This window comes from Symphalangus syndactylus, chromosome 11 (assembly GCF_028878055.3).
Source record: "Symphalangus syndactylus isolate Jambi chromosome 11, NHGRI_mSymSyn1-v2.1_pri, whole genome shotgun sequence".
Lineage (NCBI taxonomy): Eukaryota > Metazoa > Chordata > Mammalia > Primates > Hylobatidae > Symphalangus > Symphalangus syndactylus.
In genome coordinates this window covers 14,180,650-14,203,576 of record NC_072433.2, presented here as the reverse complement: position 1 = coordinate 14,203,576, position 22,927 = coordinate 14,180,650, and the positions used below count along the sequence as shown (strand labels likewise).

Here is a 22,927-nt window from a genome sequence, read left to right as displayed (position 1 = left end):
AGGCTTGAGCCAAAACACTAAACAGCGGGATTTGAATTTGTTCTGTTTTCTCACAATTTCTCTTTGGGGACCTTGCTTTAATGTGGAATTCTATCTTAAATTCTAAGCATTCTAGCTCCCCGAAGTGATTCCATATTTTGTAAGATAGGGAACAAGGGCTATGTGTGTATGAGAGGATGTGTGTGTGTATGTCCAGAATTTTTGGATTGTGTGAACACTGCCTTTCCTCTCTCCGATATACAAAAGCAGCATAGTTTATATGCAATATTTTCCATCTAGAGAGAAATAAACCCAAAATTGAGGGGACGTTTTGGCTGAGAACCTCAGTTGGGATGTGGAAAGCAAACAGAATAAGGTTAGTTGAAGGTTAAGCTGTGTTGTATTGATGTAGTAATGTTGTCTTTAGAACAAATTAGCTCACTGGGACTTGGTGACACAGTGCAGTACTAAACCCTTCGTTACAAAAAGAACATGTGCAGATTTTTTTCTAGCTTGAAAAATGCCAGTGAAAAATTACACAAAGACCAAGCTTTAAAAATGTTTACTTTGCAGAAAATCATTTAAAAATGGAATCTCAATTTTGTTGGCAGCTCAGTTTTTTAAAAGGGCTATTTATTCTAGACTCCTGCAGCATATGGTTTATTGCAGTTTATATGGTGTATTGGAACTGCATGAACTTGGGCACCTTAGGGAATGTTTGTTTTTATTTTTTTAAAGGTGGTTGGACTGAAATCCAGTATGAATCATATAAGAGAGATTTAGAAGCACGTGAGGATAAATGTTTCCCATGTGACACAGAGCAGCACATCTGGAAGGTGATCCTATATAAATAAATAACCTGAAAAGACCATAGTTTCCAAAGATATCAATAAAGAATAGCATTGTGGGTTTTTTTCTTAATTTGGGAGGGAAATGCAGTTCTTATATTTAAAAAGATAGTATCTTTTCTCTTGCAAATTTCTGCAAGCTCTTTGGTTGTAGAAATGGGCACTACTATTCTGCTAGCTTCTTTAGGTTTAAAAAATGAGTAAGACACACTTCTTGTCCTAAGTATTTCTTAGGTTAATCCTTGATACGTTTATTTTTCAAGCATATGATTTTCATGCATGTCAACTGATGACTTCACCATAATGATATCTATTAAGATAGTACCAATAGAAAGAGTTCTTTTGAATCTCTACCCAATCTTGTAAAGCATTTATCTTTTGACTCTTTTTGTATAGTTTAAAAAATTTTACATTCTCTTTTCCTCCCTTTTACCAAGAACATTTCTGTATCACTTAGTAATCTTTAAGATACAGCTTTAACTCTTACTAAAAATAGTTTTGAGCAAAATAGTTCAGCTAAGGTTTGGAAAAAAAAAAAAACAACTTTCGGTTCCCTTCTTAATTTTTAAAGAATATGCATACATTTCATTGTCCTTTTAGTTCAGACAGACACCCAGTGTTGCTGTTATTGTTCTTGTCATTGTTGTCTTATTTTAAAAATCAACTAAATTTGGGGCTTTCGGTCCAGTGAAAAATCACACCTGTATTTTTAAAAGGAAGAAATTTAATGATTTCCAATGCACAATTTTCCCAATCTGGCAAAGAATTTTTGAAGCACATAGCACCTTCAGAATGTGTGCAAACAAGGAACTGACATTGAAGAAACTAGATAGTAGCCTTATTTCCCTGGAACAAAATGATATTGGATACATTTGCTATATTGCCAGGTAATCGAGCTACAGCTATATTCACAATCATTGAATACTATATAGTCTATCTCTCAACACCTCCTTGACCCCTTATTTCACAACACCTAGTACATAACAGTATGTGCTAGATAATACTTTTTGAATAGATGAATGAATAGGTAATGGATGAATAAATGATTAACACATATGCATGGGTTTTGCAATTGTCAATTCTTCAATATTTATTACTGACATACTTTATGAAAATGAAAACTTACTTTTTTTAAAGTGTTTAACACAATACATTTATTGATCCAGGGCTTACAAAGATAAATATTTAGAAAAATATGTGTAAATATAATTAATTTAGAAGAGTTTCCATGAAAGCTTCATTTTTTTTTTTCATAGCATATTGGTTAGCAACCTCATTCTCTCATTTATCTGGAACTCTATCAAAGTTATTTAAAAAGCTTCCAGAATTCAAAGCAGTGATCTGTCTCCTCCCCATGGGCCCTTTTCTATTTCCTTACTTTTTCATTAAATAATTGCACGAAAAGAAAGAGAAAAAAACCTCTTTAACCATCCTCCAAGAATATCAATATAATTAATTAACACAAAATATTTCTTTTAAATAAGCGGAATCTACCTGAAAGCCTATTATAGGTTCTTTGCCAGTGGTCCTATGTTTGAGAATATCATAGAGTGAAAACTTTCATGGTGGATTATTGTTTTCTAGTATTTTGTTTTGAAAAGTTAAAATTAGTAGATTTGGGTCGACTATTCTAGAAACTTGATAAATGAGCTTGTTAAAGGGAAGTTTCTTCTCTTATAAGCAGTATAATTCCTTAAATCATAGTGCCTCACAGTTCTAAGAAATTTCTTGTGGCAAGTAACTCAAATTTTACAACTATATTAGTTAGCAGAATCTAAGACGACCCCTAAAAGAGTATATGTTGTTGATTTCAAAATGGACTTTCTTTTTTTTATTATTATTATACTTTAAGTTCTAGGGTACATGTGCACAATGTGCAGGTTTGTCACATATGTATCCATGTGCCATGTTGGTGTGCTGCACCCATTAACTCATCATTTACATTAGGTATATCTCCTAACGCTGTCCCTCCCCACTCTCCTGACCCCACAACAGGCCCCGGTGTGTGATGTTCCCCTTCCCTGTGTCCAAGTGTTCTCATTGTTCAATTCCCACCTATGAGTGAGAACATGCGGTGTTTGGTTTTTTGTCCGTTGCTATAGTTTGCTGAGAATGATGGTTTCCAGCTTCATCCATGTCCCTACAAAGGACATGAACTCATCCTTTTTTATGGCTGCATAGTATTCCATGGTGTATATGTGCCACATTTGCTTAATCCAGTCTATCATTGTTGGACATTTGGGTTGGTTCCAAGTCTTTGCTATTGTGAATAGTGCCGCAGTAAGCATACGTGTACATGTGCCTTTATAGCAGCATGATTTATAATCCTTTGGGTATATACCCAGTAATGGGATGGCTGGGTCAAATGGTATTTCTAGTTCTAGATCCTTGAGGAATCACCACACTGTCTTCCACAATGGTTGAACTAGTTTACAGTCCCACCAACAGTGTACAAGTGTTCCTATTTCTCCACATCCTCTCCAGCACCTACTGTTTCCTGACTTTTTAATGGTTGCCATTCTAACTGGTGTGAGATGGTATCTCATTGTGGTTTTGATTTGCATTTCTCTGATGGCCAGTGATGATGAGCATTTTTTCATGTGTCTTTTGGCTGCATGAATGTCTTCTTTTGAGAAGTGTCTGTTCATATCCTTCGCCCACTTTTTGATGGGGTTGTTTTCTTCTTGTAAATTTGTTTCAGTTCTTTGTAGATTCTGGATATTAGCCCTTTTTCAGATGAGTAGATTGCAAAAATTTTCTCCCATTCTGTAGGTTGCCTGTTCACTCTGATGTAGTTTCTTTTGCTGTGCAGAAGCTCTTGAGTTTAATTAGGTCCCATTTATCAATTTTGGCTTTTGTTGCCATTGCTTTTGGTGTTTTAGACATGAAGTCCTTACCCATGCCTATGTCCTCAATGGTATTGCCTAGGTTTTCTTCTAGGGTTTTTATGGTTTTAGGTCTAACATGTAAGTCTTTAATCCATCTTGAATTAATTTTTGTATAAGGTGTAAGGAAGGGATGCAGTTTCAGCTTTCTACATATGGCTAGCCAGTTTTCCCAGCACCATTTATTAAATAGGGAATCCTTTCCCCATTTCTTGTTTTTGTCAGGTTTGTCAAAGATCAGATGGTTGTAGATGTGTGGTATTATTTCTGAGGGCTCTGTTCTGTTCCATTGGTCTCTATCTCTGTTTTGGTACCAGTACCATGCTGTTTTGGTTACTGTAGCCTTGTAGTATAGTTTGAAGTCAGGTAGCGTGATGCCTCCAGCTTTGTTCTTTTGGCTTAGGATTGTCTTGGGGATTCAGGCTATCTTTTGGTTCCATATGAACTTTAAAGTAGTTTTTTCCAATTCTGTGAAGAAAGTCAGTGGTAGCTTGATGGGGATGACATTGAATCTATAAATTACCTTGGGCAGTATGGCCATTTTCACGATATTGGTTCTTCCTATCCATGAGCATGGAATGTTCCTCCATTTGTTTGTGTCCTCTTTTATTTCATTGAGCAGTGGTTTGTAGTTCTCCTTGAAGAGGAGAACTTCATATCCCTTGTAAGTTGGATTCCTAGGTATTTTATTGTCTTTGAAGCAATTGTGAATGTGAGTTCACTCATGATTTGGCTCTCTGTTTGTCTCTTATTGGTGTATAAGAATGCTGGTGATTTTTGCACATTGATTTTGTATCCTGAGACTTTGCTGAAGTTGTTTATCAGCTTAAGGAGATTTTGGGCTGAGACTATGGGGTTTTCTAAATATACAATCATGTCATCTGCAGATAGGGACAATTTTACTTCCTCTTTTCCTAATTGAATACCCTTTATTTCTTTCTCCTGCCTGATCAAAATGGAGTTTCTACTAAAAAAGAAAACTCTAATATAATCTAATATAATCTAATCACTTAACATACAGAATTTAACTTTATACATTTGATTTGTTTGCATTTGTTAGCATGATACTTCGTAATTTTACCAAAAGTTTGTTAATGAAATGATCTTCTTTTTTTAATTATAATTGTATCTCAGAAGCTGATTTTTTATAGCTTTTCTGTCTAAAGACTGAATTTAGTTGAATACTTTCCACAAAGTATTTATTTAGTTAATTGGGGCAATTTATACTTTTCTAGTAAGCTATAGCCATTCTTGATTTATCTGCAATGGCCTTTAATTTAATGACTATTGCCCCTATTATTACTTATCTTATATACTCCAGTTTCTTTATCAATAAGGAGACAATATAATTTTTTTTTTTTTTTTTTTTTTTTTTGACAGAATCTTGCTCTGTCACCTAGGCTCAAGTGCCATGCTGTGATCTCAGCTCACTGCAACCTCTGTCTCCTGGGTTCAAACAATTTTAGTGCCTCAACTTCCAGAGTAGCTGGGATTATGGGCATTTGCCACCACACCTGGCTAATTTTTGTATTTTTTCGGTAGAGATGGAGTTTTGTCATGTTGGCTGGGCTGGTCTCGAACTCCTGGCTTCAAGTGATCCACCAGCCTTAGCCTCCCAAAGTGCTGGGATTACAGGAGTGAGCCACTGAGTCCAGCCCAATTATCATTTCATAGTGTCAGTGCAGTAAATACATTCATTCCTGCTTGGCACAGTGTCTGGACACATTGTTTACATAAAGTAAATAGTGCTATTTAATACTAAAAATAAAAGTTGCACAATATGCTTCAACTTGAGAGGTGTTTTCATTAAGACACATAAAGGTAAAAGGGAGTTTTAAAAATATAGTATTTAGGCCAGGCATGGTGGCTCATGCCTGTAAGCCCAGCACTTTGGGAAGCCAAGGCAGGCAGATTACCTGAGGTCAGGAGGTTCAAGACCAGCCTGGCCAACATGGTGAAACCCCATCTCTATTAGCCAGGCGTGGTGGCAGGTGCCTGTAATCCCAGCTACTTGGGAGGCTGAGGCAGGAGAATTGCTTGAACCCGGAAGGCAGAGGCTGCAATGAGCCGAGATTCCGCCACTGCACTCCAGCCTGGGCAACAAGAGCAAAACTCCATCTCAAAAAAAATGAATAAATAAAGATAAAACTATAGTATTTATAGTACATGCGCTTCTAGGCTGGTGCATTCAATATTACCTCTATTTAATCTTAACCTCAACCCTTTGAGGTAGGTGTATTAGCCAGGATAGGCTAGAAGAAATACCTAGCTCATCCCAGTGTCTCAGTGATTCAACATAATGCATGTTTCCTTCTCATTAACCTCACAGTCCAATGTAGATCAGCAGGGAGACCATTTCACTTAGGGGACCAGGCTCTTGCTGTACAGTGGCTCTGTCATCTTCTAGGGCTTCACAGTCCTCAAATTATCTTCGTTATTTCCAGGGAGTAGACAGAAAAGAGAGGGCCAGAGTAGAGGACAGTGTGGGATTCAAACCCAGGGTCAAAATCAAAACTATTCTGCATAACACTATCATTTTGCTATCTTTTAAACTCTACTATCTATTCCTCTCTGTAGCTCTACCATTTCACATTAAGCATTTGTTCATTGAATTATTCATTCAACAAATATTTACAGCAAAATCTCTACCCTTGGTTAAAAGAGTACATGTGAGCAGAATGAAAGATATGTTAAACTTACTAACATAGGCAGTTACTGCTTGCTTATAGATATTATACAGACAAATAAAACCCCCAAACAGATACTATATGTTGGCAGCTTCCTTTTTTGAGGAAATAGAAAAGATTTAAATGGTAAGATTTCCGATGCTTAATGGGAGTTATTAAATCAAAAAATGTTTTCTCTTAAAATGAGTGGACCTGCTAGAGTAGAGTGTTGGATAGAAAGTACAGGAGAGAGATTGATTGGACTAGAGATGTACATTTGGGATTATACATTTATAGATTATTGATAAAACCAAGAAACCAGGTTCTCTCCGCCTACAAGAAGGTTTCAAAGAAGAAGAGTGATCAGAACTCCAGAGAATATAAAAATTTATGGTGTAGATAAATAGCTTCTGAATTAACCCTACCTTAAGTGAATGTCAATGTTTTATGAATATTTAGATTCCCCAGTTCTCTTCTCCATAGAGCCTAATGCCCTTAATTTTCTATTGCAAAACGTTTACTTAGATCCTAATTCTGTGCCTCTTTTTTTTTTTTTTATGAGACAGGGTCTTGCTGTGTTCCCCAGGCTGGTCTTGAACTCCTAGGCTCAAACAATTGTCCTGCTTTGGCCTCCCAGAGTGCTGGGATTACAAGTGTGAGCCACCACTCTTGGCCTGTGTGACATTTTTTAATTATCAAAGTAAAGTTGTGCGATTACCAAAGTTTCACTCTTACTCTTTCATTTATATCACTTGTTAGAAAACAACAAGTAATTTTGTTATCACATTAGTAATAATATTTTTGAACTATTGATAGTTTATTAATTTTTAATTGTAGGTCCAACTCTGCATTTGAAAATACATCCCCACGCAGAATGTGTTTCACTCATTCAAATAACAAAGCAGAAGATTATAAAAGTAATAGATGAGAGAGTTTAATTATTAACTTTAATATAACTCTAAAATCACTGAGATGAAGCAGAGAACAATATACAAAATAGCAAGTTTTGTATAAACAGTCTCTTTTGTATAGACATTTGGTTTTTGGTTACGGTTGGTCATATACATTTCAAATATATACTCAAACATATGTATTTATTGGACATTTATTTATTTATTTATTTATTTATTTTGAGACAGAGTCTCACTCTGTCTCGCCAGGCTGGAGTGCAGTGCACGATCTCGGCTCACTGCAGCCTCTGCCTCCCAGATTCAAGTGATTTTCCTGTCTCAGTCTCTGAGTAGCTGGGACTAAGGGCATGTGCCACCACACCCGGCTAATTTTGTATTTTTAGTAGAGACAGGGTTTCACCATGTTGGCCAGGCTGGTCTCAAACTCTTGGTTATCCACCCACCACAGCCTCCCAAAGTGCTGGGATTACAGGCATGAGCCACCATGCCTGGCCTGCATATTTAATATCTCTATTTTTATACCATTTTTGCAAAACATACGACCTTTACAAAGGACTTAGCAGAGTATTTGGGATGGAAGAAGAGCAGATAAATAGCCTACGAGCAGATGCTACTGTTGCTGCTATTTTACAGAGGGTGAAATGAAAGATAAGAAAAGCTTAACCGTTTTCTCTTGTCCATGCAGCTCTTACTCGTTGTGCTGGGAATTCCTTTCAAGTCTTGTGACTCAAGGTGACCCTTCTTTAGCCTATCTCTAACGACCATAATCTTTCAAGTGACTCTCTCTTTTCATACATAGACATGGTCCATTTGGGGGCAAAATTTTTTCCTGGACAAAAGATAGAACTTGAAAACAGTTATGACTGTTTATAGGCCATACACTGTTTATGTATGTGTTTCAGATGTGATTTTGTCTTCATAGGAAATTAGAAAATGTCCGAGTAATGTTGGGAATAATTAAAGCATAAGGTTTAGTTAGCATCCAATAAATAGAAGGTTTAAACTGCAAATAGGGGTTGCATGGGTTCTAATAAACCAATTTTTTAGAAATAATATGTCCCAAGTTTTAATGATCTCTCAGATTAAATTTAGACCTTCTTATAATCTTATTTCAACTAATGATTTATGAGATCACTTCCTGTTACAGCAGCCATTTCCATAAATGGCAATATTTATGTTTCCAGTATTAAAATCACAACTCTCTTAGTCTAAAGGTACTCAAATTTAACACCAGGTTGCCAGATGAACCCCTGAAATAGCACCTGGCCACCTACCTTCATTTGTAGACCAATAAAATATAGAGCCTTAAAAATGCCATCACCTTGTATGACTGCACTGAACTGTGGAACCTGGAAGAATATAGAAACCAGAACAGGCTGCTAAAATGAAGTCATCTTGCTACAGGGACAATTTGTAATGGAGCATTGTGCTGAAAGGTCTGCAAGCCTATAGTCTAAAGTCAGTGGGTATATTTGGGCCAAAATGGATCCTGTGTGTGACAAAAACAGCATTATTCCCAACAGTTCAGGGAACTTGATGGATGTTGCTTCTCCCAACTCTGGAAAATTAAAATTGAGGCCCTATGGAAAGGTCTATTCATGCAGCATGTTCTGCTTTTTTAAGGAATATAATGTATATAGAAAGAATGACCAACACATGCTTGCTGAGCATGAAGAGCTATCTCTGACTTTATTTTTGAAATTAAAAAAAAAGTAGTCTAACAGTTTATGTTCCCCTGATCATTGAAAGAACTTTATCTCAGTTTAAACTCCAAACTGTATTTGACAATATGTTGCTTTTGGTGCAAAGATTACAATTAAATTAAATAGTATGACCCAGAAAATCTGGGTGGAATTGTTTATCTAGAACTGGATACTATGTTGACAGATACAATAGTACATCAAGCATTTTCAGGAGGTATAAAGGTTTCTCCTTTTTGAATGTGTACTTTATGTTCTTATGTGTAATCTATATGATCAAAGTACAGTGGATTTTCACATTTGATTTTTTTAAATTGTCAAGCAGAAAGATGCATGTGCAAGAAAAAAATCTCATTCTCAAACATTTGTCTATTCTAGATTTCTAGATGCCTAAAAATCAGACATGCTTCACGTTAATTTTTAGATTATATAATTCTTCCTTTTTGGTAACACAGAATTCATTTTCCCAAGTGGGAAGTATTTGTTCTGATAGTCTTCAGCTGCCGTCTTAGGTAAACTAAGAATAGAAAAATGAGAACTGTGGTCCCAGCTCTTCCAAATTGGGCTATTCCTCTGGATCAGCCTTTCAGTCTGCAGGAGGAAGGGCTTGAACTGCATAGTAACAGTTAATACTTACTGAGCACTTGCTATGTGTCAGGCAGCATAGCTCCACAAAGGTACTCCTTAGAGTCTCATTTTGTTTTATTTTTTCCACAAAATTGATATCCCATTTTATTGATGAGATGCAAAAATATTAAATAACTTGTCTAAAACTCTCACAGATAATGAGGAGTGAAGCCTGAACTGGAACCAACGCAACTAGTCCCACAGCCCGTGCAAACCCACAACTTACTCTGCTTGCCCAAAATGCGTTCTAGTTATGAAAAAAAATGATTTTACATGTTGCTTTTACCATAGTTTATTGTTTAAATCTTTGTGCTTGAATTAAGCTTATGTCTTCCCACATCCTCCTGTAGTAAACTATCTATTTAAAAACGAGCTTGTAAAGTAAGATCACATTAAACCATTAAGCACTTGTGATGTTAAAGACAGTTTCCTTTTCTTTTCTTTAGCTCTTCTGAAAACAAGAACTGACCTGCTTCCTAAACTTACAACTAAGCAAAGAGAAAGGATCTAACGGTTTTAAGAAAAAAAAATAGTTTCTGGAAAAAAATTGTAGGAATAAAATAGCCTATTTCCATATCTAAGCAGCAGGCTAATCAGTGAATTAATCTCTTTCTTGCAAATTGCCTAGTGCAGCATGAGGAGCTACAGAGTCAAACATTCTGACCATTTTCAAAGCTATATCTCATAGTGAAAATTCTAGCCGAATATATGCGTGTTTGCATGCGTAATTAATTTTATAGAATAAATTCATGTGAGGTAGATTCATAGTAATTTAGATGGCTCTAAGAGCTTTGAATTACTCCAGATCACACACTCAATTAAAAACACTAGTTCTGTTGAAATAGAGATACTGGCTACTCTAAAAAAAAAAAAAACAAATGATTATCCTGATCTCTGGTCCTCAAAGGCAACATCATCAGCTATTATCTGCTGTAAAAAAAAAAAAGTTTCAAATTTGACCAAACTAACACATATATCATATTTCTCTGCCACTTGCCACCTCTTAAGGGAGAACTCAGCCCATTTCACAGGATGTTTCATGTGTGCTCACAAATAGATTCCATCAGCTCTCCTATGGCACCCAGGTATGTCTTCCCATTCTGCTTTACGTCCTCTGATCATAGTACTTTGCAAACATGCTTATCACTTCCACTTGTCACTGCTGCTTCTGCCAGGAAACTCCCTATGCTATATAGGGTACAAAGCACACTGCCTTCAGTGCTAGTGTGACGAGCAATGCCTACCTACCATTGTTTTATCATACCATGTTGACTCCAGGTATTCTCATTTGAGGGTACAAATCCCTTTTTCTTCATTTTCAGATGCAAGCCATGAAATGTTACACCAGTATCCTTGAATAGCATAGTCCCTATTCCTTTCCAAAATAGCCTCTCTTCTGATTTTCAGTATATACTTCCTTGACTGTCTTTTTTTTTTTTTTTCAGTCTATTGACCTTTTTGCAAGAATTCTCCTCAGTTTTCTTTAGTTAAATAGATAACTTATGGGTACGTTAGCACACCACAAATACAAACAGGCAAAGACAAATGTTAGCAGTTGACACTTAATGCTTTACATATATTTGCAAAAGTGAAATTAAATCAGCAGAGGAAGCTCTGGTTTAGTTTGTTAAAACTGCCCTTGGCTCATGCCTGTAATCCCAGCCCTTTGGGAGGCCAAGGCAGGTAGATCACGAGGTCAAGAGATCGAGACCATCCTGGCCAACATAGTAAAACCCCATCTCTACCAAAAATACAAAAATTAGCTAGGCGTGGTGGTGCACGCGCCTGTTGTCCCAGCTACTCAGGAGGCTGAGGCAGGAGAATCACTTGAACCCAGGAGGTGGAGGTTGCAGTGAGCCAAGATCACGCCACTGCACTCCAGCCTGGGGACAGAGTGAGACTCTGTCAAAAACCAAAACAAAACAAAACTGCCCTTAATTCTGCAACATTTCTGATTAGACCAAGTAGCATCAGAAAAGATAAATAAGAACTTTCCCTCCTCCAAAAGCTAAGTTGAACTAAATTTCTGGACACTATATATATTTTAACCTCCCCTGCCTAAAATAAAAGAAAAAGAAGGGAAGACTTTGCAGTATGGAGAAAAGGTAGACAAGCCAGGGACCTTGGTCTCAAAGAACAACATGGTGGTGGGTTTCCTGGGTTTTCATTTCCATCATGTATCTCAGACTTGGAGATGAAAAATCAGCAACCCAGAAACAACATTGGATGGAGAAAAAGCTCCAATGAAAGACTGCCATCTCTAGCAAAGGAGCAGAAAAGGGGCAGACTATCAAGGCAGAAAACTTTCAGACTGTAACTGCTCTACTCCAACCACATCCAGAAAACAAAACCAAACAAACAAATAAAAAAAAAAACTTGTGGCCTCATTTCCACTCATGCTAACAAAGCCCAAGTGGGGAGTCTAAACTGCCACCCTCACAAAGCTGTAAATAGGTGCCCGCAATACCCCTACAGGAGTGGTGTCAGAGGACATGGAAAAGGGAGGCAAAACTTTCATTTCTTTAGCCAGTAACAAGAGTCTACTGCAGTGTAAATGGAGACCATATGGGGAACCTGGACTTTCATGCTACCTGATAGTGACAAGGCAGCCCTTCTTTCCCCAGTGGAATGGCATCAGAGGATCCTAGTGGGAAGTGAGGACATTCACTACCACTAATTAATAACAAAGCCACCACCACTATGGTGTCAATAGAGATCACGTGAAGAGGCAGCACAAATATCTATGCCCAGTAGTTATTAAGACCTGCTTCTCTCAGCAGAGTCAGGTGTCAATGGAGGAGAAGTGAAGAATCTGGAAGTGAATTCTACCTTCCAGTAGAAAGCTGTGTTGAGCCACCTTTCCCCTTTCAAAGCGATGCCTAGCAAAGCAGCTGGAGGATAAAGTTTGAATAAGATCCAAAGACTCTCAACAGAATATGAATATGACCAGGTTTCAATCAAAAATTGCTTGTCATACAAATAACAAGGAAAATTTCAAAGAGGATAAAAAGTAAATTCATTATATGCCAATATTGAGAAGGCAGAGCTGTTAAAATAATCTGACAAAGATTTTAGAGCAACTGCGGTAAACACATTTCATCAAAAACATGCTTGAAACAAATTTAAAAAACAAAGTTTCAGCACAGATATATAAGATACAAAGAAGAACCATTGGACATTTTAGAACAGAAAAATTAATAACTTAAATAAAAGCTTAATGGATGATATCAACAGCAGAATAGAAGAGACAGAGAAACAAATCAGGTAGCTATAAGATAGAAGAAGAAAAATCACATAATCTAAACAACAGAGAGGATAAAGGAAGAGAAAATGAATAGAGCCTCCAAGATCTGTGGACTATAACAAAATATCTAGCAAAGACCTGGAAGAAGGGAAATAGGGTGGGTCTAAAAATGTGCTCCAAGTACACATGGTCACAAAGATGAGAACAACAGACACTGAGGACTACTTGGATGGGGAGACTCAGAGTAGGGTGAGGGTCATAAAACTACCGACTGGGTATCATGCTCACTGCCCGGATGATGGAATCACTTGTACACCACACCCCAGTAACACACTACCCATGTAACAAACCTGTACATACACACCCTGAATCTAAAATAAAAGTTGAATACATAAACAAATAAAAAATAAAAATGGACACCAAAAAAACATCTAAAATCTACCAATTTCGTAAGAGACATAAACCTATGGAATATGAGTAAATATGATTGAACCCTAAACGGGGTAATCAAAAAGATATTCACACCAAGTTGCCTTGTAATTAAACATCTAAGAACTAGAAACAAAGAAAATATTTTGAAAGCAATCAGAGAAAAGACACTTGACCAACAGGAGAAAAGCAGTTAAAACGACAGATTTCTCATCAGAAACCACAGAGGAGAGATGGAAGTGGCACGATATTTTTCAGGTGCCAAAAGAAAAGAGCTCTCAACCTAGGCTGACAATCCTGTACCCAGAATGAAATCCTAGTTTCACAATTGCATTAGGCCATTCTCACATTGCTATGAAGAACTACCTGAGACTGGGTAATTTATGAAGAAAAGAGCTTTAATTGGTTCATAGTTCTGCAGGCTGTACAGGAGGTGTGACTTGGGAGGCCTCAGTAAACTTAGGATCAATGCAGAAGGCGAAGGGGAAGCAGACGCATCTTCATATGGCAGAACAGGAGAGAAAGAGAGTGAAGGGGAAGGTGTCACACACTTTTAAACAACCAGATCTTGTTAGAACTCTATCACGAGACAGCACTAGGGGGATGGTGCGAAACCATTGGAAACCACCCCCATGATTCAATCACCTCCCACCAGGGCCCTCCTCCAACACTGGGGATTACAATTCAACATGAGATTTGGGTAGGGAGACAGAACCAAACCATATCAACAATCCTATGCCCCGAATATTCAATCCTATAACCAAAGTGAAAGGGAAATAATAATATTCTTAAGCTGAAGAAAAATTAAGGTAATTTACTATCCTATCCAAAAAGTATAGCTAAAGAAATTTCTCTAAACAGAAGGAAAACAAAAGAAAGACACCAGGAAAGGAAGAAAACAGAAAAAAAATAAGGTAAATAAAATGGGATTTCCTTCTCCTTTGGGGTTTTCTAAATTATGTTTGATCGTTAAATCAAAATTATAACACTGATTTTATTCTAAATTTATGTAGAGATAATATTTAGGACTATTATTATATAAACATGGGACAGTAAAGGGGCATAGAAAAGACGTAAGGATTATATATTTTACTTCAACTGAAAAAAATGACATCAGCACCTTATAATAAGTTTATGTATTAAAAATTTATATTCAGGCATCCCCATTTTACTGCACTTCACTTTATGGTGCTTTGCAGATATGATGTTTTTTACAAATTGGAGGTTTGTGGCAACTCTGCATTAAGTACATCTACGGGTACTGTTTTCTTAACAGCATGTACTCACTTAGTGTCTCTGTATCAGCGTTTTTTGGCAGTAAAGTGTTTTTTAACTGAGGTACGTACATGTTTTTAGAAATATGCTATTGCACACTTCATAGTATGGTATAAATATAACTTTTACATGTGCTGGGAAATAAGAAATTTGTGTAACTCACTTTATTGCCATATTTGCTTTATTGTGGTGGTCTGGAACTCAACCTGCAATATCTCTGAGATATGTTTGTATGATGTAATACCTACAGTGAAACAAGTTATATGAAAGATACATTCAAAACACTATAGGTAAATCAAAATGAAATTATAGTGACGAGCCTGGGCAGCATGGTGAAACTCTGTACTAAAAATACAAAAATTAGCTGGGCATGGTGGCACATGCCTGTAATACCAGCTACTTGGGAGACTGAGGCATAATTGCTTGAATCCTGGAGGCAGAGGCTGCAATGAGCCGAGATCGCACCACTGCACTCTAACCTGGGTGACAGAGCAAGATTCTATCTCAAAAAAAAAAAAAAAAAAAAAAAAATTATAAAAAATGTTCAATTAACCCACAGCAGGATAGGAAAAAAGAAGATATTGAAAGGAAGAGTAGGGAGCAGAAATAAAGCCTAAAATAAAATGCAGACTTAAATACTAGCACATTGATAACTAATGAAATGCAGATGTTCTAAAATCACTAATTAAGAGAGAGTGGCAAATGGATTTTAAAATCATGACAATTATAGAATATTAAAAACTCTTCAAATATAATGATACAAGCAGGCTGAAATTAAAAGAATAGTAGAAAAATATAAAATTCAGTCATGAATCAGACAAAAATAGAAATGACTAAATTAATTCCAATAAAGTAGATTTTGTAGCAAAGAAACTACCAGAGAGAGACAGGAATACTGTATAATGACAAAAGTGTCAGTCCACCACAAAGACATAGCAATGGTAGATGGGGCATGAGCCAAGTAATGTAATCGAAAACATGTGAAGCAAAAACTGAGATAAAGAAAAGGAGACACAGACATATCTCCAATGATGGATAAAGACTTCATACTTCTCTCAACAACTGATAGAAAAACTAGACATAAAATCAACATGGAGATAAGAACCCAACAATACCATCAACCAACAGAATCTAATTAACATTCATAAAACATTCCACCCAACATCAGCAGAATACACATTATTTTCAAATGTCCATGCAACATGTACCAAAATCAGCCATATTCTGGGCCATAAGACAGACCTCAACAAATAGAAAAGATTTGAGATCATGCAGAGAATGTCTTCCAAACATAATGGTATCAAATTAGAAATCACTCACAGAAATAAAACAAAAATATCTCTTCACATTTGGCAACCAGACAACCTACTACTCAATAATCCATGAGTCAAAAAGGAATTATCAAGAGAAAGAAAAAAATACATCAAATTGAATGAACGTTAACACATGTCAAAATGCGTAGAACACAGTGAAAGCAGTGCTGAGAGGAAAAATTATAGCACTAAGTGCATACATTAGAAAAGAGTTTGAAGAGGCTCAAAACAATAATGTGAGTTTTCACCTCGAAAACCTAGTAAGTGACTAAAAAATAAACTCAAAACATTATAAGTCATTAGTGAATTGCAAATTAAAACAACAATGAAATACTATTATGCAAGCATTAGAATGAATAAAAATCCAAAAACTGACAATACTAAATGCTGTTAAGGATGTGGAACAATAGGAATTCTCCTTCCTTGCTAGCAGGAATGCAAAATTGTACAGCTAATTTAGGAGATCATTTGGCGGTTTCATATGAAACTAAACATAGTCTTACCACACAACCCAGCAATTGCCTACTTAGGTATTTATCCTGATGAGTTGAAAACTTATGTCCACACAAAAACTTGCGTTTATGAATGTTTACATCAGTTTTATTCTTAATCACCAGAATCTGAAAGCTAACCAAAATATTTTTTAGTAGATGAATAAACTCTGGTACATCCATACAATGGAATATAATTGTAGATAATATTAATAAACTATATAATAAAATTATATAATAAGTAATGAATTATAAAGCCATGAAAAGACATGAAGGAATATTATGTACATATTGCTAAGTTTAAAAAGCCAGTATGAAATGAAAAGGCTACATATTATATAATTCCAACTGCATGACAATCTTGAAAAAAGCAAAACTATGGAGACCTTAAAAAGATGTGTGGTTTCCAGAAGTTGAAGTAGGGTAGCAGGGAGGACAGGAGGGATAAATAGATGGAACATATGAGATTTTTAGGATGATGAAACTGTGCTGTGTGGTGGATATAAGGCACGTATTAGTCAAAACCTGTAGAAGTGTGCCACACAAAAAAGTAAACCTTAATGTACACTACTGACTTCACTTAATGTAATAATATTGGCTCATTAATGTAACAAATGCATCATTCTATACTAGACAAAATGTTAACCGAGGAAATTATGTGGGAGTGGGGGAGTATTATCCGCACAATATTTTTGCTCTAAAATGTTGAGGTAGATTTGTATCTAATTTGTTGAGAGGTTTTATCATGAAGGGATGTCAAATTTTGTCAAATGCTTTTTCTGGTTTATCGAGATGTTCATATGATTTTTACTCTTTATTCTATTAATATGTTACATTTATGATTTGCATACATTAAACCATTCTTGCATCCTTGGGATCGATCTTACTTGTTCATGGTGAATAATCTTTTTAATGTGCTATTGACTTTTGCTTGTTAGTATTTTGTGGAGTATTTTTGAATCTATGTTCATTAGCAATATTAGCCTATTTTTTTCTTTTTTATTGAAAGCTTTCCCTCTAAGATTTGGAACAAGACAAGGATGCCCATTTTCACAACTCCTTGATATAGTAGTGGAAGTCCTTTCTAGAGCATTAGGCAAAAGAAAGAAAAGACATCCAAATAGGAAAGGAGGAAGTCAAATTGTCCCTATTTGCAGATGACATAATCTTACACATAGAAAACTCTAAAGACTCCACCAAAAAACCATTAGAACTAATAAACAAATACAGTAAAGATGCAGGATATAAGATTAATATAAAAAATCGGCGGTATTTTTATACACTAATGGTGAATTATCTGAGAAAGAAATGAAGAAAGTCATTCCATTTACAGTTGCTACAAATAAATAAATACCTATGAATAAATCTAACCAGGGAGGTAAAATACCTCTACAATGAAAACTATAAAACTGATTAAATGAGTTAAAGGGGATAAAAATTAATGAAAAGATATTTCATGCTCATGAATTGGAAGGATTAATATTATTAAATGTTCATACTACTTAAGACAATTTACAGATTCAATACAGTCCTTATCAAAAATTTCAATGTAATTCTTCACAGAAATAAAAAAGAACGATCCTAAAATTTGTATGAAATAACAAAAGACCCCAAATAGCCAAATCAATCTTGAGCAAAAAGAACAAAGGTGTAGGCATCTCACTACCCAATTTCGAAATCAAATCTATAGTAACCAAAACAGCATGGTATTGGCATAAAAATACATACACAGATCAATGGTACAAAATAGAAAGCTCAGAAACAAATATATGCATTTACAACCAATTGATTTTCAATAAAGTTGCCAAGAACACACAATGGGAAAATAAATGGTTCTGGGAAAACTGGATATCCACATGCAAAAGAATGAAACTTGACCCTATCTCTCATCATATACAAAAATCTATTCGAAATAAAGACGTAAATGTAAGGCTCAAACTATAAAATTAATACAAAAAAAGGGGGGGAACAGTACATGATATCAGTGTGGACATGGATTTTTTAGACAAGACCTCAAAAGGAGGAACAACAAAAACAAAAATAAACAAATAAGACAACATCAAACTAAAAAAGTTCTGCACAGCAAAGGAAAAAATCAACAGCACGAAGAAACAACCATAGAATGAGAGAAAATATTTCCATGTTATATACCTTAAAAAGGGTTAATACCCAGAATTTATAAGAACTCAACTCAATGGCAAGAACAACTAATTCAATTTAAAAGTAGGCAAAAGACCTATTTAGACATTTCTTCAAAGAAGACATACAAATGGCCAACAAATTTACGAAAAAATACTTAACATCAGTAACCATCAGGAAAATGCAAATCAAACCCACGATGTGGTATCACCTCACCCCAGTTAAAATGACTATTATGAAGAAAACAAAAAATAACAATGCTGTTGAAGATGTGGAAAAATGGGAACCCTTATAGATTGTTAGTGGGAATGTAAATTAATACAGCCCTTATGGAAAACAGTAGGACATTCCTAAAAAAATTAAAAACAGATCTACCATATCACCCAGCAATCCCAATACTGGGTATATATCCAAAAGAAATATAATCAGCATGTCAAAAACAGATCTCATGTTTATTGCAGGACTATCCACAATATCCAAGATGTGGAATCAAACTAAAGACCCACCAGTTAATAAATGGATAAGGAAAAATGTGGTATATATACACAATGGAATATTATTCAGCCACACAAAAGAATAAAATTGTGTCATTGTGCAACATGGATAAGCCTGAAGGACATTATGTTAAATAAATTAGCCAGGCACAGAAAGACAAATACCACATGATCCCACTCAATTGTGATACCTAAAAAAATTGATCTGAAAAAAGTTCAGAGTAGAATAGTTGTTACCAGAGAGTTGGGAGAACACAAGGAAAGGGGAGATGGGGAGATGCTGGTCATTGGGTACAATGTTACAGCTGGAAAAGAAGAATAAGTTTCATTACTTTATAGCACAACAGGGTGACTATAGCTAACAATAATGCATTGTATATTTCAAACAGTGAGAAGAGAGGTTTTTGAATGTTCTTATAACAATGAAATGGGCCAGATGCAGTATGAGAGGCTTGAGGGTTGCTTAAGGCAGAGTTCAAGATCAGTCTGGGCAACACAGCAAGCCCCCATCTTGGGTTTGTTGGTATGAACCTGTAGTCCCAGCCACTCAGGAGGCTGAGGTGGGAGGATCCCTTGAGCCTGGAAGGTTGAGGCTGCAGTGAGCTATGATCATGCTGCTGCACCCCAGCCTGGGCAACAGAGCTAGACCATATCTCATAAACAAACAAATAAACTAAGATACAATACATGTTTAAAATGACGGATATGCTAATCATCATTTGATCATTACACAATGTATATATATGGCAACATTACATTGTACTACATGTAAATATGTGCAATTATTTTTTGTCAAAAAAGAATAAAGATGTGTTGTAAAAATAAAAATACAATCTACTAAGTAAAAAGACTAAAATTAATTAAAATTCAACATACATTCAAAATTAAAAGCTCAAATAATGAAATAGAGGATAATTTTCTCACCTTGATACAAAGCATCAATAGAAAAGCTACAACTAACATTGGGAAGTGGGGAGAACTGATATTTTCTCTCCAAGATCAGGTACAGAAAGAGGATGTTATCTCTTACTGCTCTTAGTCAACTTAGTGCTGGAAGTTCTGGTAAGTACAATAGGGCAAGATAAAGAAAGTTAGAAAACTACAGATCAGGATGTAATATATAAAATCATCCCATTTGCGGATGGCACAATTGTCTTCTACATAGAAAATTGCAATGAATCTACAAAAATCTTGTACAAACTAACAACTAATCAGCAAGGTCACAGGGCAAAAAATATGCAAAAATTAATTTTAGTTCTACATATTTGCAATAAACACATGGCCCCCAAAACTTAAAATACAATACAATTATAAACCCTAAAAATAAATAAGAATGTAGGTATAAATCTAACAAAACACTTACAGAAATTATATATTAAAAGTATACAACGCTAATGTATTAATTTCCTTTTGCTGCTGTAACAAATGACCACAAAGATAGTGGCTTAAACCAATACAAGTTTGTCAGAGCTCTAGAGGTCATATGTCTTAAATATGTTTCATAAGACCAAAATCAATGCATTGCCAGGCATGGATTCCTCCTGGAAGCTCTTTAGGAGACTGCATTTCTTTGCCTTTTCCAGCTTCTAGGGGCTGCTTCCATTCCTTGGCATGTGGCCCCAGCTAGCAGTTTCATCACTCTGATCTCTGCTTCCATAGTGACATCTACTTCTCTATATTCTCTGCCTCCCTCTTTCACTTAAAGAACCTTTACAAGTACATTGGACCTACAAGAATAATCCAGGATAATCTCACCATTTCAACATCCTAACTTAATCAGATCTGCAAAGTCCTTTGTGCAATGTAGTTAATTTTTATTCAGAGGTTTCAGGGATCAGGACATGAACATCTCAGAGTGGCCATCATTCTGTCTACTAGAGCTAATGAAAAGGGCAATTTTACAGAAATAAAGAGCTATATACTATGTTCACGGTTTGACAGGCTCAGCATGGTAAAAATGTCAATTTCTTCCAAATTTGATACACAGGTTTTACACAATTTCAATCAAAATTCCAGGAAGAATTTTTACAGATACAGACAAGATTCTTATAGACAGACAAGCCGCTTATAAAACCATCAGATCTCGTGAGAACTCACTCACCATAACGAGAACAGCCTGGGGGAAACTGCCCTCATGATTCAATTACCTCCACCTGGTCTCTCCCTTAACAAGCGGGGATTACAAAGGCTACAATTCGAGATGAGATTTCAGTGGGGACGCAAAGCCTATATGGAAAATATGGAATTTATATGGAAAGACAAAGAAACAAGTATAGTTAAAACAATGTTGGAAAAGAAGAATTTATCTACCTAATTTCAAGGTTTATTATATAACCACACTAATCAAGACAACATGTTTTTGGAAGAAGAACACACACATAGATAAATTTACCAGAATAGAGAAACCGAAACTAAATCCATCCAAATTTGCCCACCTGATTTTTGACAAAGATTCAAGAGCAATTCAGTGGAGGACAGATAGCCTTTTAAACAAATACTGGAGCAATTGAAGATTTATAAGCAAAACTACAGCTCACATGTTACACAAAAAGCAACTCAAAATTGAATTACAAACTTAAATGTAAAACAAACAAACAAAAAACTGTGAAACTTTCAGAAAGAAAGGCGAAAATCTTTAGAACCAAGGGACAAAAAGTTCTTACACTGACATAAAAATATCCATAGTTAGCCAACATGACTAATTCCCCTGCCACTGCTGCCTCAAAACACTATGTGTAATGATAGCTTTTATCACCCACCCTATCTTGCAGTTTGCTTTCTTTACTATACTAACATACGTGTACATCTTTCCACTTCAGTACACAGAGCTTACACATTGTCGGCAATGGTTGTTTAGCCTCCATTACACAGCTGTATTAACTTTTATGTAACCATTCCCTCATATTGTTGTTCACTTTGGTTCTTTTCAGTTTTTCACTATTAAAAACAATACTGTGCTGAGCACCTGGTATAATCTTGTGTATTCATGTTAGTATTTCTATAGAATAGAGTCCTAGAAGTAGAATTACTAGGTCAAGGGTGGGCGCATTTACAGTTTTGATAATTAATGCAAAGTGGCCCTCCCCAAAAGTCCTATTTACGCTTTCACCAACGACATTTGAGATTTCCCATTGCCCCTCAACCCTTACAGTATAGATAATATCAATATTTTTTTAACCAGGTGGGTAAAAACAGCTGTATTAGTCCGTTTTCATAACACTATAAAGAACTGCCTGAGACTAATTTATAAAGGAAAGAGAATTAATGGACTCACAGTTAGCATGGCTGGGGAGGCCTCAAGAAGCTTACAATCACGGCAGGAAGCCGAAGCAAAACACCTTCTCCTCAAGGCAGCAGGAAGCAGAAGGGCTGCGAGTAAGGGGAAGAGCCGCTTATAAAACCATCAGATCTCGTGAGAACTCAATCACCATCACAAGAACAGCCTGGGGGAAGCTGCCCTCATGATTCAATTACCTCCACCTGGTCTCTCCCTTAACAAGCGGGGATTACAAAGGCTACAATTCGAGATGGGATTTCAGTGGGGACGCAAAGCCTAACCATATTAATAGCTATATCTAATTTATGTTTATATGATTATTAATGAAGTTGAACATCTTTTCATGTATTTACTGACATATCAATCTATAATTTTCTGTACGTGTTTCTTCTTCTGATAATTACCTCTTTTATCATTTGCCCATTTTTAATAGGTTGTTGTCTTTTTCTTATTAATTTGTAAGCATAGTTAATACCTTATGGATACTAACCCTTGGTTTGTTATATAGGTTGCAAATATTTGCTCCTAGCATGTCATGCATTTTTTTATCTTTGTTTATTGCTTATTTAACCAAATAGAGTTTTAAATTTAAAGGGCAAAAAAAAAATGATCCATAAAAATTAATAAATTGGACCTCAAGATGATTAAA

At 35.7% G+C, this 22,927-nt stretch overlaps 1 long non-coding RNA gene across 2 annotated transcripts in view; it reads right to left on the bottom strand.

Annotated features, from left to right (window-relative positions):
* Nucleotides 1-22,371, bottom strand: part of LOC129493071 (uncharacterized) — a 288,887-nt gene extending 266,516 nt beyond the window's left edge. The window contains exon 1 of one of the 2 annotated variants that reach the window (XR_008661024.2): nt 22,276-22,371. This is a non-coding gene — a long non-coding RNA (uncharacterized lncRNA). The remainder of the gene's footprint in view (nt 1-22,275) is intronic. The other variant, XR_008661025.1, reaches the window with a different exon arrangement.
* Between the last annotated feature and the right edge of the window lie 556 nt (nt 22,372-22,927).